The following is a 21,737-nucleotide window of genomic DNA, read 5'->3' as shown; positions in this document are numbered from 1 at the left end:
AGGAATACCTATGTGAGAATGCTGTTCATCGACTACAGCTCGGCATTCAACACCATAGTACCCTCCAAGCTCGTCATCAAGCTCGAGACCCTGGGTCTCGACCCCGCCCTGTGCAACTGGGTACTGGACTTCCTGACGGGCCGCCCCCAGGTGGTGAGGGTAGACAACAACATCTCCTCCCCGCTGATCCTCAACACGGGGCCCCACAAGGGTGCGTTCTGAGCCCTCTCCTGTACTCCCTGTTCACCCACGACTGCGTGGCCACGCACGCCTCCAACTCAATCATCAAGTTTGCGGACGACACAACAGTGGTAGGCTTGATTACCAACAACGACGAGACGGCCTACAGGGAGGAGGTGAGGGCCCTCGGAGTGTGGTGTCAGGAAAATAACCTCACACTCAACGTCAACAAAACTAAGGAGATGATTGTGGACTTCAGGAAACAGCAGAGGGAACACCCCCTATCCACATCGATGGAACAGTAGTGGAGAGGGTAGCTAGTTTTAAGTTCCTCGGCATACACATCACAGACAAACTGAATTGGTCCACTCACACTGACAGCGTCGTGAAGAAGGCGCAGCAGCGCCTATTCAACCTCAGGAGGCTGAAGAAATTCGGCTTGTCACCAAAAGCACTCACAAACTTCTACAGATGCACAATCGAGAGCATCCTGGCGGGCTGTATCACCGCCTGGTACGGCAACTGCTCCGCCCTCAACCGTAAGGCTCTCCAGAGGGTAGTGAGGACTGCACAACGCATCACCGGGGCAAACTACCTGCCCTCCAGGACACCTACACCACCCGTTGTTACAGGAAGGCCATAAAGATCATCAAGGACATCAACCACCCGAACCACTGCCTGTTCACCCCGCTATCATCCAGAAGGCGAGGTCAGTACAGGTGCATCAAAGCTGGGACCGAGAGACTGAAAAACAGCTTCTATCTCAAGGCCATCAGACTGTTAAACAGCCACCACTAACACTGAGTGGCTGCTGCCAACACACTGTCATTGACACTGACCCAACTCCAGCCATTTTAATAATGGGAATTGATGGGAAATGATGTAAATATATCACTAGCCACTTTAAACAATGCTACCTTATATAATGTTACTTACCCTACATTATTCATCTCATATGCATATGTATATACTGTACTCTACATCATCGACTGCATCCTTATGTAACACATGTATCACTAGCCACTTTAACTATGCCACTTTGTTTACTTTGTCTACACACTCATCTCATATGTATATACTGTACTCGATACCATCTACTGTATCTTGCCTATGCTGCTCTGTACCATCACTCATTCATATATCCTTATGTACATGTTCCTTATCCCCTTACACTGGGTATAAGACAGTAGTTTTGGAATTGTTAGTTAGATTACTTGTTGGTTATCACTGCATTGTCGGAACTAGAAGCACAAGCATTTCGCTACACTCGCATTAACATCTGCTAACCATGTGTATGTGACAAATAAAATTTGATTTGATTTGATTTGATTTGATCTGTAATGTTGTTTCAAGTCCAGTGCCCTCAGGCTGTTGAGGGGCACGTAACAAAGGAGGGTCCCACTAAGTTAACATATGTCATTGTTTAAAGATGGTCAATACATGGATCATTTATATATTTGATTTGGAATTTTAGGACTCGTTTAGGATTCAACAAAAATATATAAACAAATTACAGTATTTGATAAAATATTGAATTTGGCCTTTACTGCAAGTCCACAGAAATGCATTGAATAACACATTTATAAATGGCAAAATATACACATCTATCAAAATAAATATGGTTTTGAATTGTCTGTCCTATATCTAGAAGATATGAGAAAGCTCGTGATTTTCATCTTTTTTTAAACCGGTACCGTGTTACCTTTATGACACTCGTGGGGATTGTAGGACAAAACTGAGAACACCATTGTGTTTGTGAGAGTCTCATCTTGTTGGCCAATCCATTCAGACCCTGCAGATTTTCATGAGAAGACAGATTTCCGAGATGTCTCCTGGTCTGGCAAACAGCACTGTAGCTCTGTGCCTTTCCACCGTAGTTGCCAAAGGCATCCCATAAAATGTTTAATTAATTAATTAAAAATGAAACTGACAGATTAAAAATGGACAGATTTTGTATATTTTTTTTGTCATGTTAACCCCGGACCAATCGACTCTTAGAGACAAATTAACGCTCAAGAGTAAGAAACTATGAAAACTATTAACATATTTCAAATATACCCTATATAATTTATTGATAAAAATGTTTGACACATAAAATAGATGATTTTCAAAATGGATCAGATGTGATCATTACAACTAAATTATCTAATTAATTGGGACATTTTACGTGTGCCACAGAATTTTATATCCCATAACAGTTGTGAACCACTGACTTAGATACAGGTCACTTTCTATGTGTGTAAATACTACTGTAATGAATACTCAGGGAGAAAAGGTGTAGATTCACGAGCAGAGCACGGCAGTTGTTTATTATGCCTTAGCAGAAGGCAGGTATCATGGTCACAGGCAGGTATCATGGTCACAGGCAGGCAATGGTCAAACAGAGGTAGGTAAAAACAAACAATACCTCACAACCATACAAACAGGAAGAACTGAACTAAATAGGGAGCTGATGAGACCAGGTGAGAAACGAACACAGGTGAAATCAATGAACAAAAATGAAAGACAGGACTATGTTCCAGAACACAAAGAAACAGCGATACGTTCCAGAACACAAAGAAAAAGAACACAAGCTTGAGTAAGAAAAGAAAGCAGAACCTTACAACTACTGGAGACTAGCAGGCTGCCAGGGCGTCAGAGCTGCAATCAACAGCAAAACCTTTATTCAGCGCATGAGGCTACTTTTGCTAACAACTACAGGGAGCTTGAGGACAGCAGCTCTTTTAAACCAGCTAAACACTGTCATCTAGGGCTACGGTCAAGAACACATTTATATTCCTGTTATGCAAATTACATGTATTTTACAACCTAAAGAGATGCTGCATAACTCACTCTTTAAGCTGTATGATTATCCCATTCTCATCTGTGCAGTCTATCCTTTAGCCATGATGGCCGGTGAAAATGGATTGGCATTTCTTCATATACTTTTAGATTATAATATTTGACAAGATTAACTCTACTGGCTAAAACAGCTACTCCAATTATCCAATTATTGGATTCTGACAAAATAATGTGTTTATTTAAAAAAAGAATATATATATTTTAAACTTTCAATAATGACAAATAAATGACCTTAGCAAGGCGCTTTGATCATTGTTATGGTCATAATGCCTGACAGAGCAAAAGCTGGAATCCCAAACTAATTAAGAGTTAATCATGTGTAGTAAAACATCATTTGACATACTGTTCATCAGATCCAAATGAATAGATCATGTTGTGGTTACTGTGAAAAGTTGCACATGTTTATTCCAGATTTGGCCCTGCACAGAGTGGTGGGGAGCTTTTTGTACAGGGTTAAACCACTGTGCCATATGATACAGTCCATGACAAAAAGCTTCCACCTCTACCAAACACAGTGTGAGTGTGCTGACACCTAAGGAACACAGACATATACATTCTGATTATCTATAGGCTGGTAACCTACATCTATAGGCTGGTAACCTACACGTGCTGGTACATTTATACACATTATCAACTCAAACAAATGTCCATACTCTTCAGGCCTTCTTCAGAGAAAGAAATCTCATCGTTAAAAACTTTAAAACAGACATAAACTGGGGAACAACTATTTTCTGTACACTGTGATCTAAAAATTAGCTTGAATTGAACTTCAATTGTTGTTGTAAATGACACAGGATTGGAAAAGACATGGTCCACATGAAGACATTGGAGGTTTCAGTGAGTTTTACTAAGAGGATTCTGTGGCTGTTTGTGACATTGGTTTTTGAGTCACTGTGTACGGGAGTGGCCACAGTGATACACATCAATAGTAAAACATCTCCATGGACATGAGGGTTGACAGGATTGTACTGTGTAAATATTGTCTTCACTCTGGAGCCATACGGAAGATCGTTTCACTGCTATGATTTTGAATGGTCATATTTTCATCTTAATTTTCTCCATTCCAGTATTGGTTGCTATTCTACTAATTGTGTCCTATGTTTCTGATTTCATACTGATTCCTACTAAGCTGTTATTTAGCCAAATTGTTGACTAAAAATAATGTTTGATTTCTGACATGCCTGTCCATATAAATATACAGTGTAGCACCCTATCCTGGCATTTCAACAGGTCAACATTCTCAATAGTCATTTACATTTACATTTAAGTCATTTAGCAGACGCTCTTATCCAGAGCGACTTACAAATTGGTGCATTCACCTTATGACATCCAGTGGAACAGTCACTTTACAATAGTGCATCTAAATCTTAAAGGGGGGTGGGTGAGAGGGATTACTTATCCTATCCTAGGTATTCCTTAAAGAGGTGGGGTTTCAGGTGTCTCCGGAAGGTGGTGATTGACTCCGTTGTCCTGGCGTCGTGAGGGAGTTTGTTCCACCATTGGGGGGCCAGAGCAGCGAACAGTTTTGACTGGGCTGAGCGGGAGCTGTACTTCCTCAGTGGTAGGGAGGCGAGCAGGCCAGAGGTGGATGAACGCAGTGCCCTTGTTTGGGTGTAGGGCCTGATCAGAGCCTGGAGGTACTGAGGTGCCGTTCCCCTCACAGCTCCGTAGGCAAGCACCATGGTCTTGTAGCGGATGCGAGCTTCAACTGGAAGCCAGTGGAGAGAACGGAGGAGCGGGGTGACGTGAGAGAACTTGGGAAGGTTGAACACCAGACGGGCTGCGGCGTTCTGGATGAGTTGAAGGGGTTTAATGGCACAGGCAGGGAGCCCAGCCAACAGCGAGTTGCAGTAATCCAGACGGGAGATGACAAGTGCCTGGATTAGGACCTGCGCCGCTTCCTGTGTGAGGCAGGGTCGTACTCTGCGGATGTTGTAGAGCATGAACCTACAGGAACGGGCCACCGCCTTGATGTTGGTTGAGAACGACAGGGTGTTGTCCAGGATCACGCCAAGGTTCTTAGCGCTCTGGGAGGAGGACACAATGGAGTTGTCAACCGTGATGGCGAAATCATGGAACGGGCAGTCCTTCCCTGGAAGGAAGAGCAGCTCCGTCTTGCCGAGGTTCAGCTTGAGCTGGTGATCCGTCATCCACACTGATATATCTGCCAGACATGCAGAGATGCGATTCACCACCTGGTCATCAGAAGGGGGAAAGGAGAAGATTAATTGTGTGTCGTCTGCATAGCAATGATAGGAGAGACCATGTGAGGTTATGACAGAGCCAAGTGACTTGGTGTATAGCGAGAATAGGAGAGGGCCTAGAACAGAGCCCTGGGGGACACCAGTGGTGAGAGCGCGTGGTGAGGAGACAGATTCTCGCCACGCCACCTGGTAGGAGCGACCTGTCAGGTAGGACGCAATCCAAGCGTGGGACGCGCCGGAGATGCCCAACTCGGAGAGGGTGGAGAGGAGGATCTGATGGTTCACAGTATCGAAGGCAGCCGATAGATCTAGAAGGATGAGAGCAAAGGAGAGAGAGTTAGCTTTAGCAGTGCGGAGCGCCTCCGTGATACAGAGGAGAGCAGTCTCAGTTGAATGACTAGTATTGAAACCTGACTGATTTGGATCAAGAAGGTCATTCAGAGAGAGATACCGGGAGAGCTGGCCAAGGACGGCACGTTCAAGAGTTTGAGAGAAAAGAAAGAAGGGATACTGGTCTGTAATTGTTGACATCGGAGGGATCGAGTGTAGGTTTTTTCAGAAGGGGTGCAACTCTCGCTCTCTTGAAGACGGAAGGGACGTCAATAGTCGCAGGGCTAGATTTATTACCAGGGCATGTACTCAAAGCATGTGCGGACCAACTGGCAAGTGTCTTCACTGACATTTTCAACCTCTCCCTGACACAGTCTGGGAGGGACTGAACATCTCCCTCTGCAACTGGATCCTGGAATTCTTGATGGGCCTCCCCCAGGTGGTAAGGGTAGGCAACAACACATCGGCCACGCTGATCCTCAACATGGGGTCCCTCAGGTGTGCGTGCTAAGTCCCCTCCTGTACTCCTTGTTCACTCACGACTGCGTGACCAAGCACGAGTCCAACATCACCATTAAGTTTGCTGACAGACAACAGTAGCAGGCCTGATCACCGACAACAATGAGGCAGCCTATAGGGAGGAGGTCAGAGACCTGGGAGTGTGGTGCCAGGACAACAACCTCTCCCTCAATGTGAGCACGACAAAGGAGCTGATCATGTACTACAGGAAAAGGAGGGACGAACAGGCCCCCACTAACATCGACGGGGCTGTAGTGGAGCGGGTCGATAGTTTCAAGTTCCTTGGTGTCCACATCACCAAAAAACTATCATCGTCCAAACACACCAACACAGTTGTGAAGAGGGCACGACAACACCTTTTTCCCCTCAGGAAACTGAAAATATTTGTCATGAGTCCCTAGATCCTCAAAATGTTCTATAGCTAAACCATCAAGAGCATCATGACCGGTCACATCACCGACTTGTATGGCAACTGCTCGGCCTACAACCGCAAGGCACTACAGAGGGTAGTGCATATGAGCCAGTACATCACTGGGGCCAAGCTTCCAGGACCTTCCAGGACCTTTATACCAGGTGGTGTCAGAGGAAGGCCCTAAAAATGGTTGTTACGAATCCCTTTTGGCCCGACAGTCTAGGGGGGATGGTAATGAGATCCGTAACATAACTCATGCAAATTATTATTGTGACAAAGTGAAAGTGTGAACGAAATAACCACGACAACAGAAATCTACCGTCAAACTCTAGGTTTATTTATAAACACACGGTAATGGGGGGAGCCGGAAAAGGGGCTGAGCTGGACCCAAGGAAAGAAACAATAAATATACAAAAACACCCCCCTAAGCTAGACTAGCCTACTTTAACAACAACTAACTAACTAACCAAAAATACAGTGGGTGGTCCGCCCAGTTCTAACTAGTGTATTTAACTAAGTTCACCTACGGGTAGTGTATGCCCATGGGCGACTTGTCTTGGTTTCCCCCTTTTCCCACCAGCAATCAAACACAAACACCATAAACAAAAACAATACTCACAGGTGATGAAAGTGCTATGGAGGTGCTTAAACAAAAGAGAGGTTAAGATACAAAGCGAGAGAAACACAGAGACCTACAGACATGGCATTTACAGAGAGATTGAGCTGAGCTCTAGAACAAACAAATGGGGTTTTTAAACCATGGGGAAGGAACTGTGATAGGTCAGGAAATAGGAGGTGTGTCTTCTGATTGATGATTGATTGTTGACTGATTGGGGAGTGATGATTTTCACCTGTGAGGGGAGAAGAAGAGAAAAGAAACACACACACAGGATACACACACACAGGATAACTGTATCCGTAACACTCCCACCCTTAAAAGAGCAACCCTAGGGGTTGCGACTACAGTATTTCAATGAATACTTACAAAGCAACAACCTTGCAAAACATTCAGAAATCATTTTCACACACGAGACAATGCATCTGCCAACACATTATCTCAACAAAAACTGGTTACCCGATTTTGTCTTCGGTAACGGTCTGACACAATCAACCACCACATGCTCGAATGGTTCACCTATGACAGGTATGGGACAAAGAGGAGCGGGAGGAATAACCTGATTTGGTTTTCCTGTTATCTGACAGGTGTGGCATGTCCGACAGAACTGAGCCACATCTTGTTTTAAACCCGGCCAAAAGAAATGTCGAAGGATCCGATCATAAGTTTTTGTGATTCCTAAATGACCAGACCACTGGTGATCATGAGCAAGGGATAACACATTTTGTCGAAAGGCTGTAGGAATCACTATTTGGTAAACAGCATTCCAATCTCCATCCGCGTCAACATGGGATTTCCATTTACGCATGAGGAGATTACCATCAATGAAGTAAGCCACGTTCTTCTTCTTCACATCTTCCAATGAGACAACACTAGAAAAACATTTAGCAAGCTTGTTGTCAACCTTTTGGTTAGCAATCAGCTGCTCACGAGTGACTGGTAACTGTATTGCATCAGCAATAAGTTCAACGTTCTTTGATTCTTTCCTGGGCTGTTTGTCAGAGGTGATCAGCTTCTCAGAGGTATCACACAATCCATCCTCTTGATCAACCTCTTTGAACAGAACAGTGTTCGACAAATCTATCTCGTCACCCTCTTGTCGTGCCTGGGCACGAGTGACAGCACAAGCGGGGAACACATTTGGATAACTCTGTGCCAGCTCATTCGAGAGAGAGTGGTCACTTTTATCCAATACTTCCAATACGGGTACTACCTTTCCTCCGGCAATATCGTTACCCATTATAAAGGTCACACCTTTCACTGGCAACATAGGACGTACCCCCACTCTGAATATTCCACTGATTAACTCAGAGTGTACATTTACAAAGTGCAATGGTACTGGGACAAAACCCATTTCAATACCCTGCACTAACACACTGGAACCACAGTATGTATCGTCAGATAAGGGCAACACATCAGACAATATAAACGACTGCGCCGCACCAGTATCTCTAAGGATTTTAACCGGTCGTTGAGACGCTTCGTCATTCGTTAGGGACACAAACCCCTCGAAAATGAATGGTTCATAACAGCGGTCGGGGACTGAGACTTTCAAACTACAGTTACCCTGAGGCACCTGTTTTGTTGCCGACCTCTTAACCGTACGAATTAGAGCAACACCTGTTGGTGGCTTGGCATGAAGAGGCATCCCTTGTTTGCGTTTAAGCAGGAAGCAATCATTAATCATATGTCCTACTTTATGAAAATAGAAACAGGGACGCTCATTCTTCTGGCGTGCTTGATATACTACTGTTGGCCGACTAGGGCTAAAGGTAGGAAACTCAGTGGCTCTACTCTCAGTTTGAGCCGAAAACACACTCTTGTGCGTCAACACAAACTCGTCTGCCAACACAGACGCTTCTGCCAGACAGGATACTTTCTGTTCATTTAGGTAAACTACAATGCGTTCGGGTAAGCAATTTTTAAACTCTTCCAACAAGATTAACTCCCGGAGAGAGTTGAAATCAGTTACCTTACTAGCAGCATGCCATTTATCAAAAAGATTTCCCTTGTCTCTAGCAAATTCCACATAAGTCTTACTAGAAGACTTTCTATGAGACCTAAATCTCTGTCGGTATGCCTCAGGCACAAGCTCATAGGCACGAAGAACAGTAGCTTTGACCACTTCATAATTCAAACTGTCCTCCAGAGGTAGTGCTGACAAAACCTCTTGGGCTTTACCAGTTAATTTACACTGAAGTAATAGGAACCATACCTCTTCAGGCCATTTCAATGCTATGGCTATACGCTCAAATATACAAAAATAGGAGTCAACCTCTGACTCTCTGAACAAAGGTACTAAGGCAATCTGCCTACTAATGTCAAACGTGTTTGAGGACACAGCAGGTGAGGACGGCTCACAAACAGGCACAGTAGGACCGGAGGCTAGCCTCGCTGTCTCTGCCTCCAGTTCCATAATGTGACACTTCTTTAAGATGGCCGTACTTCTTCGTTACGCAAAGGAATAACCTCAACCAATTTCTAAAAACTGGTGACATCCAGTGGAAGCAGTAGGAACAGCAAACAAGTCCCTTAGAAATCTGGTTTCCCAATGAAATTTCATTGAATAGACAGTGACCTCACAAAAATCTGAATGGTTTGTCCTCAGGGTTTTGCCTGCTACATAAGTTCTGTTATACTCACAGACATGATTCAAACAGTTTTAGAAACTTCAGAGTGTTTCATATCCAAATATACTAATAATATGCATATCTTATATTCTGGAGAGGAGTAGCAGAAAGTTGAATTTGGGCATGCTATTTATCCAAACGTGAAAATGCTGCCCCCTATCCCAAAGAAGTTAATGTGTCAGATTTTTAAAAAAAACATTACGGTAAACCATGCAATAATCTGGAGTATGGTGCTCAGAGACATACACAACCCAAGAAGATATGCGCCATGTTGGAGTCAACATAAGTCAGAAATAGCATTATAAATATTTACTTACCTTTGATTGATCTTCGTCAGAATGCACTCCCAGGAATCCCAGTTCCACAATAAATGTTTGATTTGTTCCATATTGTCCATAATTTATGCCCAAATTCCTCCTTCTGTTAGGGCGTTTAGTACAAATCGAAAATCATGAGGCGCGGGGCAAGTCCAGCGGAAATATCAGACGAAAATTCCAAAAAGTTATATTACTAGTCGTAGAAACATATCAAACGATGTATAGAATCAATCTTTAGGATTTTTTAAATCATAAATGTTCAATAATGTCCCAACAGGAGAATTCATTTGTCTGTAGAAAAGCAATGGAATGAGAGGTAACTTTCTCATGACCGCGCATCGCGAGCCTGTAGCTGCTGATATACCTCTGACTCATTCCCCTCTCATTCAGCCCCCCTTCACAGTAGAAGCCTGAAACAATGTTCTAAAGACTGGTGACATCTAGTGGAAGCCTTAGGAAGTGCAAGATGACCCATATCCCATTATATATTCAATACGGGCTGAGTTGAAAAACTGCAAACCTCAGATTTCCCACTTCCTGGTTGGATTTTTTCTCAGGTTTTTGCCTGCCATATGAGCTCTGTTATACTCACAGACATCATTCAAACAGTTTAAGAAACTGCAGAGTGTTTTCTATCAGAATATACTAATTATATGCATATTCTAGCTTTTAGGAGAGAGTAGCATTTAGTTTACTCTGGGCACCAGCTACTGAGTAGCTATCCAAGCTACTCAATACTGCCCCCCTGTCCCAAATAAGTTAATTACTTGTTCATGTGACATCAAGAAAGCTTGACCAGTCTAGGCAAGAGGTAGTTTGAATGTTAGTGTTTGGACTCTTATAGTGTAGTGCTTTGTGATATTGTTGTTTTATTATTTACGCTACTGATACTCAGTATTATTCTAGTGTGACACAAAGAGAGGTAGTAGTACCCCACCTATCCATGTTGTACAGCTGGTTCACCAGCTTCAGTCAGTGTTTCTGTCGAGCAGTGGAGGATCTAGCTTGTATGGCTCCCTGGTTGAATCCCCCCTTCAGCGGGGTGTTCACCTACCTTAACCTCTCTAGGATAGGGGGATGATAGCGTCCCACTTGGCCAAAAGCCAGAGAAAATGCAGCCCGGCGAATTCAAATAAAATTAGATAAAAATCTAACTTTCATTAACTCACACATGTAAGATATTAAATTAAAGCTACACTCGTTGTGAATCCAGCCGACATATCATATTTTAAAAAGGCTTTTCGGCGAAAGCATAAGAAGCTATTACCTGATGATAGCACAACAGTAAACAAAGAGAGTAGCATATTTCAACCCTGCAGGCGCTACACAAAACGCAGAAATAAAATATGAATCATGCCTTACCTTTGTCGAGCTTCTTTTGTGGGCACTCCAATATGTTCCATAAACATCATAATGGGTTCTTTTGTTCGATTAATTACGTCCATATATATCCAAAATGTCAATTTATTTGGCGCGTTTGATCCAGAAAAAAACAGCTACCAATTTGCACAACGTCACTAAAAAATATCTCAAAAGTTACCTGTATACTTTGCCAAAACATTCCAAGCTACTTTTGTAATACAACTTTAGGTATTTTGAAACGTTAATAAGCAATCAAATTGAAGACGGGTCTATCTGTTTTCAATACAGGACAACAACAAACTGACGCTACTTTTCAAGTCTTGCGCAACTCTCAACAATGTTACACTTTTTCAAGATGGCCGTACTTCTTCATTTCACAAAGGAATAACCTCAACCATTTTCAAAAGACTGATGACATCCAGTGGAAGCGGTAGGAACTGCAAACAAGTGCCTTATAAATATAGTTCCCCAATGAATAGACAGTGACCTCAAATGTATTTTTTCTGAATGGTTAGTCCTCTGGGTTTTGCCTGCTACATAAGTTATGTTATACTCACAGACATGATTGAAACAGTTGTAGAAACTTCAGAGTGTTTTCTATCCAAATCGCTCCAACTTACTTCCGGGTCTATTTTTGTTTCATCAGACCAGAGGACATGCACTTCCGGGTTGGAGCGAGCGGTCGCATCTGCACTTCGCTCCGCAGGTAGTATAACTTTTTCATTACATTTCATTACATTTCATTATAGTACAACGGTTTGATTTGTCTAATCTTAGCAATTTCTTCTTAGCTAGCTACATAACCGTCTTTGTATCAAAGATAATTGCGTAATTATCGTATTTCTTCATCCTAACGTAGTCTACACTGCTATCTGCCCAGCAGCTAGCCAGCTAGCAAACGTCCACCGTCTACCGAATAGCAGCACTGTAGAAACTATTACACTCAACTGAACGACTTGATTAGTGTAGTGTTAGCTAGCTACATAGCTGTCTTTGCTGTCTTCGTATCCAAGATAATTGTGTAGTTTAGAGTGTGTAGTCTTAGAGTGATTATCTTAATTTACCGAGGTTAGCTAGCCAGCTATTTGTCATCCTTAACATAGGAGACACAGCTAGCTAGCCAACAGCTAGCCAACGTCTACCGAATAGAACTTCTGCACTCAACAACCCGGTCGCATTCCGCTTCGCTCCACAGGTAGTATCATATTTTCATTTAATTTCATTACAGTACAACGGTTTGATTTGTTTGATAGCCGTCTTTGTATCAAAGATAATTGTGTAGTCTAGAGCGACTTTCTAGGTTAGCTAGCCAGCTATTGTCGTTCTTTTAACGCAACGTAACGTAATCAACACTGCTAGCTAGCCAGCTAGCCCCCGAATAGCAGCACTGTAGAAACTCTTACACTCAACGGAACGACTTGATTAGTGTAGTGTCAACAACGCAGCCACTGCCAGCTAGCCTACAAAGTCAACAACGCAGCCACTGCCAGCTAGCCTACTTCAGCAGTACTGTATAATTTTAATCATTTTAGTCAATAAGATTCTTGCTACGTAAGCTTAACTTTCTGAACATTCGAGACGTGTAGTCCACTTGTCATTCCAATCTCCTTTGCATTAGCGTAGCCTCTTCTGTAGCCTGTCAACTATGTGTCTGTCTATCCCTGTTCTCTCCTCTCTGCACAGACCATACAAACGCTCCACACTGCGTGGCTGCGGCCACCCTAATCTGGTGGTCCCAGCGCGCACGACCCACGTGGAGTTCCAGGTCTACGGTAGCCTCTGGAACTGCCGATCTGTGGCCAACAAGGCAGAGTTCATCTCAGCCTATGCCTCCCTCCAGTCCCTCGACTTCTTGGCACTGACGGAAACATGGATCACCACAGATAACACTGCTACTCCCACTGCTCTCTCTTCGTCCGCCCACGTGTTCTCGCACACCCCGAGAGCTTCTGGTCAGCAGGGTGGTGGCACCGGGATCCTCATCTCTCCCAAGTGGTCATTCTCTCTTTCTCCCCTTACCCATCTGTCTATCCCCTCCTTTGAATTCCATGCTGTCACAGTTACCAGCCCTTTCAAGCTTAACATCCTTATCATTTATCGCCCTCCAGGTTCCCTCGGAGAGTTCATCAATGAGCTTGATGCCTTGATAAGCTCCTTTCCTGAGGACGGCTCACCTCTCACAGTTCTGGGCGACTTTAACCTCCCCACGTCTACCTTTGACTCATTCCTCTCTGCCTCCTTCTTTCCACTCCTCTCCTCTTTTGACCTCACCCTCTCACCTTCCCCCCCTACTCACAAGGCAGGCAATACGCTCGACCTCATCTTTACTAGATGCTGTTCTTCCACTAACCTCATTGCAACTCCCCTCCAAGTCTCCGACCACTACCTTGTATCCTTTTCCCTCTCGCTCTCATCCAACACTTCCCACACTGCCCCTACTCGAAGGTTATCGCGCTGTCCCAACCTTCGCTCTCTCTCCCCCGCTACTCTCTCCTCTTCCATCCTATCATCTCTTCCCTCTGCTCAAACCTTCTCCAACCTATCTCCTGATTCTGCCTCCTCAACCCTCCTCTCCTCCCTTTCTGCATCCTTTGACGCTCTATGTCCCCTATCCTCCAGGCCGGCTCGGTCCTCCCCTCCCGCTCCGTGGCTCGACGACTCATTGCGAGCTCACAGAACAGGGCTCCGGGCAGCCGAGCGGAAATGGAGGAAAACTCGCCTCCCTGCGGACCTGGCATCCTTTCACTCCCTCCTCTCTACATTTTCCTCTTCTGTCTGTGCTGCTAAAGCCACTTTCTACCACTCTAAATTCCAAGCATCTGCCTCTAACCCTAGGAAGCTCTTTGCCACCTTGTCCTCCCTCCTGAATCCTCCTCCCCCTCCCCCCCTCCTCCCTCTCTGCAGATGACTTCGTCAACCATTTTGAAAAGAAGGTCGACGACATCCGATCCTCGTTTGCTAAGTCAAACGACACCGCTGGTTCTGCTCACACTGCCCTACCCTGTGCTCTGACCTCTTTCTCCCCTCTCTCTCCAGATGAAATCTCACGTCTTGTGACGGCCGGCCGCCCAGCAACCTGCCCGCTTGACCCCATCCCCTCCTCTCTTCTCCAGACCATTTCCGGAGACCTTCTCCCTTACCTCACCTCGCTCATCAACTCATCCCTGACCGCTGGCTATGTCCCTTCCGTCTTCAAGAGAGCGAGAGTTGCACCCCTTCTGAAAAAACCTACACTCGATCCCTCCGATGTCAACAACTACAGACCAGTATCCCTTCTTTCTTTTCTCTCCAAAACTCTTGAACGTGCCGTCCTTGGCCAGCTCTCCCGCTATCTCTCTCAGAATGACCTTCTTGATCCAAATCAGTCAGGTTTCAAGACTAGTCATTCAACTGAGACTGCTCTTCTCTGTATCACGGAGGCGCTCCTCACTGCTAAAGCTAACTCTCTCTCCTCTGCTCTCATCCTTCTAGACCTATCGGCTGCCTTCGATACTGTGAACCATCAGATCCTCCTCTCCACCCTCTCCGAGTTGGGCATCTCCGGCGCGGCCCACGCTTGGATTGCGTCATACCTGACAGGTCGCTCCTACCAGGTGGCGTGGCGAGAATCTGTCTCCTCACCACGCGCTCTCACCACTGGTGTCCCCCAGGGCTCTGTTATTTATACCCCCTAGGCCCTCTCCTATTCTCGCTATACACCAAGTCACTTGGATCTGTCATAACCTCACATGGTCTCTCCTATCATTGCTATGCAGACGACACACAATTAATCTTCTCCTTTCCCCCTTCTGATGACCAGGTGGAGAATCGCATCTCTGCATGTCTGGCAGACATATCAGTGTGGATGACGGATCACCACCTCAAGCTGAACCTCGGCAAGACGGAGCTGCTCTTCCTCCCGGGGAAGGACTGCCCGTTCCATGATCTCGCCATCACGGTTGACAACTCCATTGTGTCCTCCTCCCAGAGCGATAAGAACCTTGGCGTGATCCTGGAAAACACCCTGTCGTTCTCAACTAACATCAAGGCGGTGGCCCCTTCCTGTAGGTTCATGCTCTACAACATCCGCAGAGTACGACCCTGCCTCACACAGGAAGCGGCGCAGGTCCTAATCCAGGCACTTGTCATCTCCCGTCTGGATTACTGCAACTCGCTGTTGGCTGGGCTCCCTGCCTGTGCCATTAAACCCCTACAACTCATCCAGAACGCCGCAGCCCGTCTGGTGTTCAACCTTCCCAAGTTCTCTCATGTCACCCCGCTCCTCCGCTCTCTCCACTGGCTTCCAGTTGAAGCTCGCATCCGCTACAAGACCATGGTGCTTGCCTACGGAGCTGTGAGGGGAACGGCACCTCAATACCTCCAGGCTCTGATCAGGCCCTACACCCAAACAAGGGCACTGCGTTCATCCAACTCTGGCCTGCTCGCCTCCCTACCACTGAGGAAGTACAGTTCCCGCTCAGCCCAGTCAAAACTGTTCGCTGCTCTGGCCCCCCAATGGTGGAACAAACTCCCTCACGACGCCAGGACAGTGGAGTCAATCACCACCTTCCGGAGACACCTGAAACCCCACCTCTTTAAGGAATACCTAGGATAGGATAAAGTAATCCTTCTCACCCCCCCCCCTTAAAAGATTTAGATGCACTATTGTAAAGTGGCTGTTCCTCTGGATGTCATAAGGTGAATGCACCAATTTGTAAGTTGCTCTGGATAAGAGCGTCTGCTAAATGACTTAAATGTAAATGTAATGTAAATGTAATAATATGCATATCTTATTTACTTGGCATGAGTAGCAGGAAGTTGAAATTGGGCACGCTATTTATCCAAAAGTGAAAATATCCCTTAAGAAGTTAACTGTAATTTTTATTCAGTCATTTGGAACAACACAAATAAAAGGTCATTTAAAACTATATAAATCTAAAAATATATACAAAAAAGACTCATAACTATCGAAAAGGATTAACAAAGACAAATAGAAACAAATTGTAGTAAATAAATACCAATGTAAAAAAAATGAATTATTACACTATTACCCTATTGCTAACAAAAAAACACACAAATTAACCTAATTGCACAAATCCTATATCACAGAAATACACAAAATAACACACGTATAAAGAATAGAACCTGATTATTACACTAATGCACTTCAAACAAGAAACACACAAACCAAATTGCAGAACATAATTTTTTATGTTTTTAACTTTATTTAACCAGGCAAGTCAGTTAAGAACAAATTCTTATTTTCAATGACGGCCTAGGAACAGTGGGTTAACTGCCTGTTCAGGGGCAGAACGACAGATTTGTACCTTGTCAGCTCGGGGTTTGAACTTGCAACCTTCCGGTTACTAGTCCAACGCTAATTGCATTAGTCCTGTACAAAGTTAGAGGTGCGCTATTTGATAGATTCCCCCGCTCCCCCTACCTCAGGCTTCCAGTGGGGAGACCTGAGGTCAACCTAACCCTGCCCCCCTCCCCATCTCGTACTTCTGAGTGGGAGACCTTCCCAGGCAGTAGCCTGCCTATCTCACAAACTATCAGGGCGCCCACCCCAACAAGGTTAATTGACCCACATTCCCACATGGTGACATGATATCATTGACGTGATGAGCAACTGAGCGATAGAGAACCGGTCCCGCAAATGTCGCCATTCAAAATGTAATAAAACAATTTTTTTAGTGTGCGGGCACCCCGTGCCGCCCCCAGCAAGATGCTGCCCATGTCGCCTATACCTAAACCCGCCACGGGCGAGCACAATAATAAGCAGCAGAGTCCTCTTGGCCTACAATAACTGTGTGCTTGTGAAGACGTCCTCAGTCAGAGTGAACTGGCCTTTTATTCATTCTCCCATTCCATTCCAGGGCTTTTTCGTAAGCTCCATTGTTTAGTGATAGTTAGTGCAGGGCTCACTGTAATGTCAGCCAGGCGACCTATAATGGGAATGCCAGAGCTGTCTGTCTGATTATAAAGGGATGAAAGGATTGACTTTGCATAGACCTCCCACCAGAGGTTTAAATAGAGACTGAGAGGAAGAGTTGATAATGTCAACATTGTTTCTCAGAACAGCACAGGATAAGTGTCATGTTTTGTCATATATTGTCTTGTCATTTTGCTTTTCCCTTTGTTCATTTTCCCCCTGCTGGTCTTTTTAGGTTCGTTCCCCTTTTTCTCTCTCCCTTCCTCTCTCTTCTCTCTATCGTTCCGTTCCTGCTCCCAGCTGTTCCTATTCCCCTAATCAATCATTTAGTCTTCCCACACCTGTTCCTTATCTTTTCCCCTGATTAGAGTCCCTATTTCTTCCCTTGTTTTCCGTTCCTGTCCTGTCGGATCCTTGTCTATTGTTCACCGTGCTGTGTCTATGTATCGCCCTGTCGTGTCGTGTTTCCCTCAGATGCTGCGTGGTGAGCAGGTGTCTGAGTCTGCTACGTTCAAGTGCCTTCCCGAGGCAACCTGCAGTTCAAGATCAAGTCTCCAGTCGGTTCTCGTCATTACGAGTGGAAATTGTTTTATTTGATTGTATTTTTACTTTACTGGATTAAAGACTCTGTTTTCGCCAAGTCGCTTTTGGGTCCTCATTCACCTGCATAACAGAAGGATCCGACCAAGAATGGACCCAGCGACTATGGATTCTCTCTACTCTACTCTCGAGCTCCAGGGAGCGATGCTCGGCAGACACGAGCAGGAATTGTCTGCTGCTCGGCTTGCCGTTGAGACCCTGGCCGCTCAGGTCTCCGACCTCTCAGGACAGTATCAGAGTCTTCGTCTCGTGCCACCAGCTACTTCCGGGTCTTCCGAGCCTCCGGAACCTAGGGTTAATAACCCACCATGTTATTCTGGGCAGCCCACTGAGTGCCGCTCCTTTCTCACCCAGTGTGATATAGTGTTCTCTCTCCAACCCAACACATACTCAAGAGAGAGAGCTCGGATTGCCTACGTCATATCACTCCTTACTGGTCGGACTCGGCAGTGGGGCACAGCTATCTGGGAGGCAAGCGCGGAGTGTACTAACAATTATCTGAACTTTAAAGAGGAGATGATAAGAGTTTTTGATCGCTCAGTTTTTGGGAAAGAAGCTTCCTGGTCCCTGTCTTCCCTATGTCAAGGTAATCGATCCATAACGGATTACTCTATAGAGTTTCGCACTCTTGCTGCCTCCAGTAACTGGAACGAGCAGGCGTTGCTCGCTCGTTTTCTGGAGGGACTCCACGCTAAGGTTAAGGATGAGATTCTCTCTCGGGAGGTTCCATCCAGCGTGGATTCTTTGATTGAACTCGCTATTCGCATTGAACGACGGGTAGATCTTCGTCACCGAGCTCATAGAAGAGAGCTCGCGTTAACTGTGTCTCCCCTCTCTCCGACACTACCGTCTTTCCCCACTGACTCAGGTGTTGAGCCCATGCAGCTGGGGGGTATTCGCATCTCGACTAAGGAGAGGGAACGGAGAATCACCAACCGCCTCTGTCTCTATTGCGGTTCCGCTGGTCATTTTGTCATTTCATGTCCAGTTAAAGGCCAGAGCTCATCAGTAAGCGGAGGGCGACTGATAAGCGCTACTAGACGGTCCTCTCCGTCAAGTACATGTACTACTTTACCGGTCCATCTACGCTGGACTGGATCGGCAGCTTCCTGCAGTGCATTAATAGACTCTGGGGCAGAGGGCTGTTTTATGGACGAAGCCTGGGCGCGGGAACATGACATTCCTCTCAGACAGTTAGGGAGCCCACGGTCATGTTTGCCTTGGATGGTAGTCCTCTCCCCAGTATATTATGTGAAACACTACCTTTAACCCTCACTGTATCTGGTAACCATAGTGAGACCATTTCTTTTTTGATTTTTTGTTCACCTTTTACACCTGTTGTTTTGGGTCATCCCTGGCTAGTGTGTCATAATCCTTCTTTTGATTGGTCTAGTAATTCTATCCTTTCCTGGAACGTTTCTTGTCATGTGAAGTGTTTAATGTCTGCTATTTCTCCTGTTTGTTCTGTCCCCTCTTCTCAGGAGGAACCTGGTGATTTGACAGGAGTGCCGGAGGAGTATCATGGTCTGCGCACGGTCTTCAGTCGGTCCAGAACCAACTCCCTTCCTCCTCACCGGTCGTATGATTGTTGTCCTGTTCTCTTCAAGAAGCGTTTTGCATCCGCTCCTATCCTTGTTGCACCTGACGTCACTAAACCGTTTATTGTTGAGGTTGACGCGTCGGGGTGGGCGTGGGAGCCATTCTGTCCCAGCGCTCCGATACTGACGATGGGGTCCACCCTTGTGCGTATTTTCTCATCGCCTGTCACCGTCGGAACGTAACTATGATGTGGCTAACCGCGAACTGCTCGCCATCCGTTTAGCCCTAGGCAAATGGCGACAGTGGTTGGGGGGCGACCGTTCCTTTTGTCGTTTGGACTGACCAAAAGAATTTTGAGTACATCCGTTATGCCAAACGACTGAATGCGCGTCATGCTCGTTGGGCGTTGTTTTTCGCTCGTTTCGAGTTCGTTATTTCTTATTGCCCGGGTACTAAGAACACCAAGCCTCATGCTTTATCCCGTCTCTTTAGTTCTTCTGTGGCTTCTACCGATCCCGAGGGGATCCTTCCTGTTGGGCGTGTTGTCGGGTTGACTGTCTGGGGAATTGAGAGACAGGTTAAGCAAGCACTCACGCACACTGCGTCGCCGCGCGCTTGTCCTAGTAACCTTCTTTTCGTTCCTGTTTCTACTCGTCTGGCTGTTCTTCAGTGGGCTCACTCTGCCAAGTTAGCTGGCCATCCCGGCGTTCGGGGTACGCTTGCTTCTATTCGCCAGCGGTTTTGGTGGCCTACTCAGGAGCGTGACACGCGCCGTTTCGTGGCTGCGTGTTCAGACTGCGCGCAGAAGAAGTCTGGTAATTTTTTTTCTGCTTCTGCTCCTGGTCTTGCTGGGTCTCAGTCTGTTCCCTGCCATCGCATCTCTCCTGTTCTTGTTCCTGCCCTTGCTGTGTCTCAGTCTGTCCCTAGTTGTTACTCTCCTGGCCTGTTTGGTTCTGTTTGCTCTTAAGCTTTCAGTTCTCTACCCGTGTCTCATTTTTTTTTTAGAGTAGTACCCTAGTTTCCCTTTTTATCGTTTTCCGTTACGGTCCTGAGGAGAGGAGTTGGGTTCTTTCTCGGGACGTGCTGGACCGTTTGTGATCTATGATTTCCTCCGTTGCCGCCAGTGTTCCTCCTCGAGAGCGCCAGGAGGCGCTCGGTGAGTGGGGGGGTACTGTCATGTTTTGTCATATATTGTCTTGTCATTTTGCTTTTCCCTTTGTTCATTTTCCCCCTGCTGGTCTTTTTAGGTTCGTTCCCCTTTTTCTCTCTCCCTTCCTCTCTCTTCTCTCTATCGTTCCGTTCCTGCTCCCAGCTGTTCCTATTCCCCTAATCAATCATTTAGTCTTCCCACACCTGTTCCTTATCTTTTCCCCTGATTAGAGTCCCTATTTCTTCCCTTGTTTTCCGTTCCTGTCCTGTCGGATCCTTGTCTATTGTTCACCGTGCTGTGTCTATGTATCGCCCTGTCGTGTCGTGTTTCCCTCAGATGCTGCGTGGTGAGCAGGTGTCTGAGTCTGCTACGTTCAAGTGCCTTCCCGAGGCAACCTGCAGTTCAAGATCAAGTCTCCAGTCGGTTCTCGTCATTACGAGTGGAAATTGTTTTATTTGATTGTATTTTTACTTTACTGGATTAAAGACTCTGTTTTCGCCAAGTCGCTTTTGGGTCCTCATTCACCTGCATAACAATAAGAATCTATTAGGGTCACCCAAAGATCTATATTGGATTGGATTGCATTAATTGTTTAATGAAATTTGAAATCTGGTTTCATTTAAATAAGATCACCAAATTGAAAAACATAACCGAATAGTCCAAAATGTATATTATGGTTATAATTTAGAGTACGATGTGCCTACTCCCTCCTATAGTGTTGGTGGGGCCGTGGGATTGATGTTGACAGAGACTAGAGCTCAGAATTGTTTCACATACTCTCACAGTAAGAGAAGTGCTGGATCAGTTTTTATACAGTGCTGCAGACTCCTGTGTCACTGTGTCTCTGCAACAATAATACACAGCAGAGTCTTCAGTCTTCAGACTGTTAATCTGGAGATGGTGAACCGACCCTGAAAAGACGGGGAGTAGTAGATGTAACTGCCGGACCAATAATGGTAGCAATCTTTCCCAGGAGCCTGTCTGAGCCAAGCATTCCAATAGCTGCTTCTAAACCCAGCATATGTGCAAGTCAGTTTGTGGGATTCTTCAGACTTTTTAACCACTGATTGAGACTCAGTCAGTGTCTGACCCTGAACATCTGTGGAAATGAAATAACAAAAAT

The 21,737-nt window shown here is 45.6% G+C and overlaps 1 gene segment (V, D, J or C); it reads left to right on the top strand.

Annotated features, from left to right (window-relative positions):
• The window catches only part of LOC123998671, a 93,908-nt gene that overhangs the window by 10,189 nt on the left and 61,982 nt on the right, over positions 1 to 21,737 (top strand).

Source organism: Oncorhynchus gorbuscha, linkage group LG16 (assembly GCF_021184085.1).
Source record: "Oncorhynchus gorbuscha isolate QuinsamMale2020 ecotype Even-year linkage group LG16, OgorEven_v1.0, whole genome shotgun sequence".
Taxonomy (NCBI): Eukaryota; Metazoa; Chordata; class Actinopteri; order Salmoniformes; family Salmonidae; genus Oncorhynchus; species Oncorhynchus gorbuscha.
This window is presented reverse-complemented; position numbering and strand designations above follow the sequence as displayed.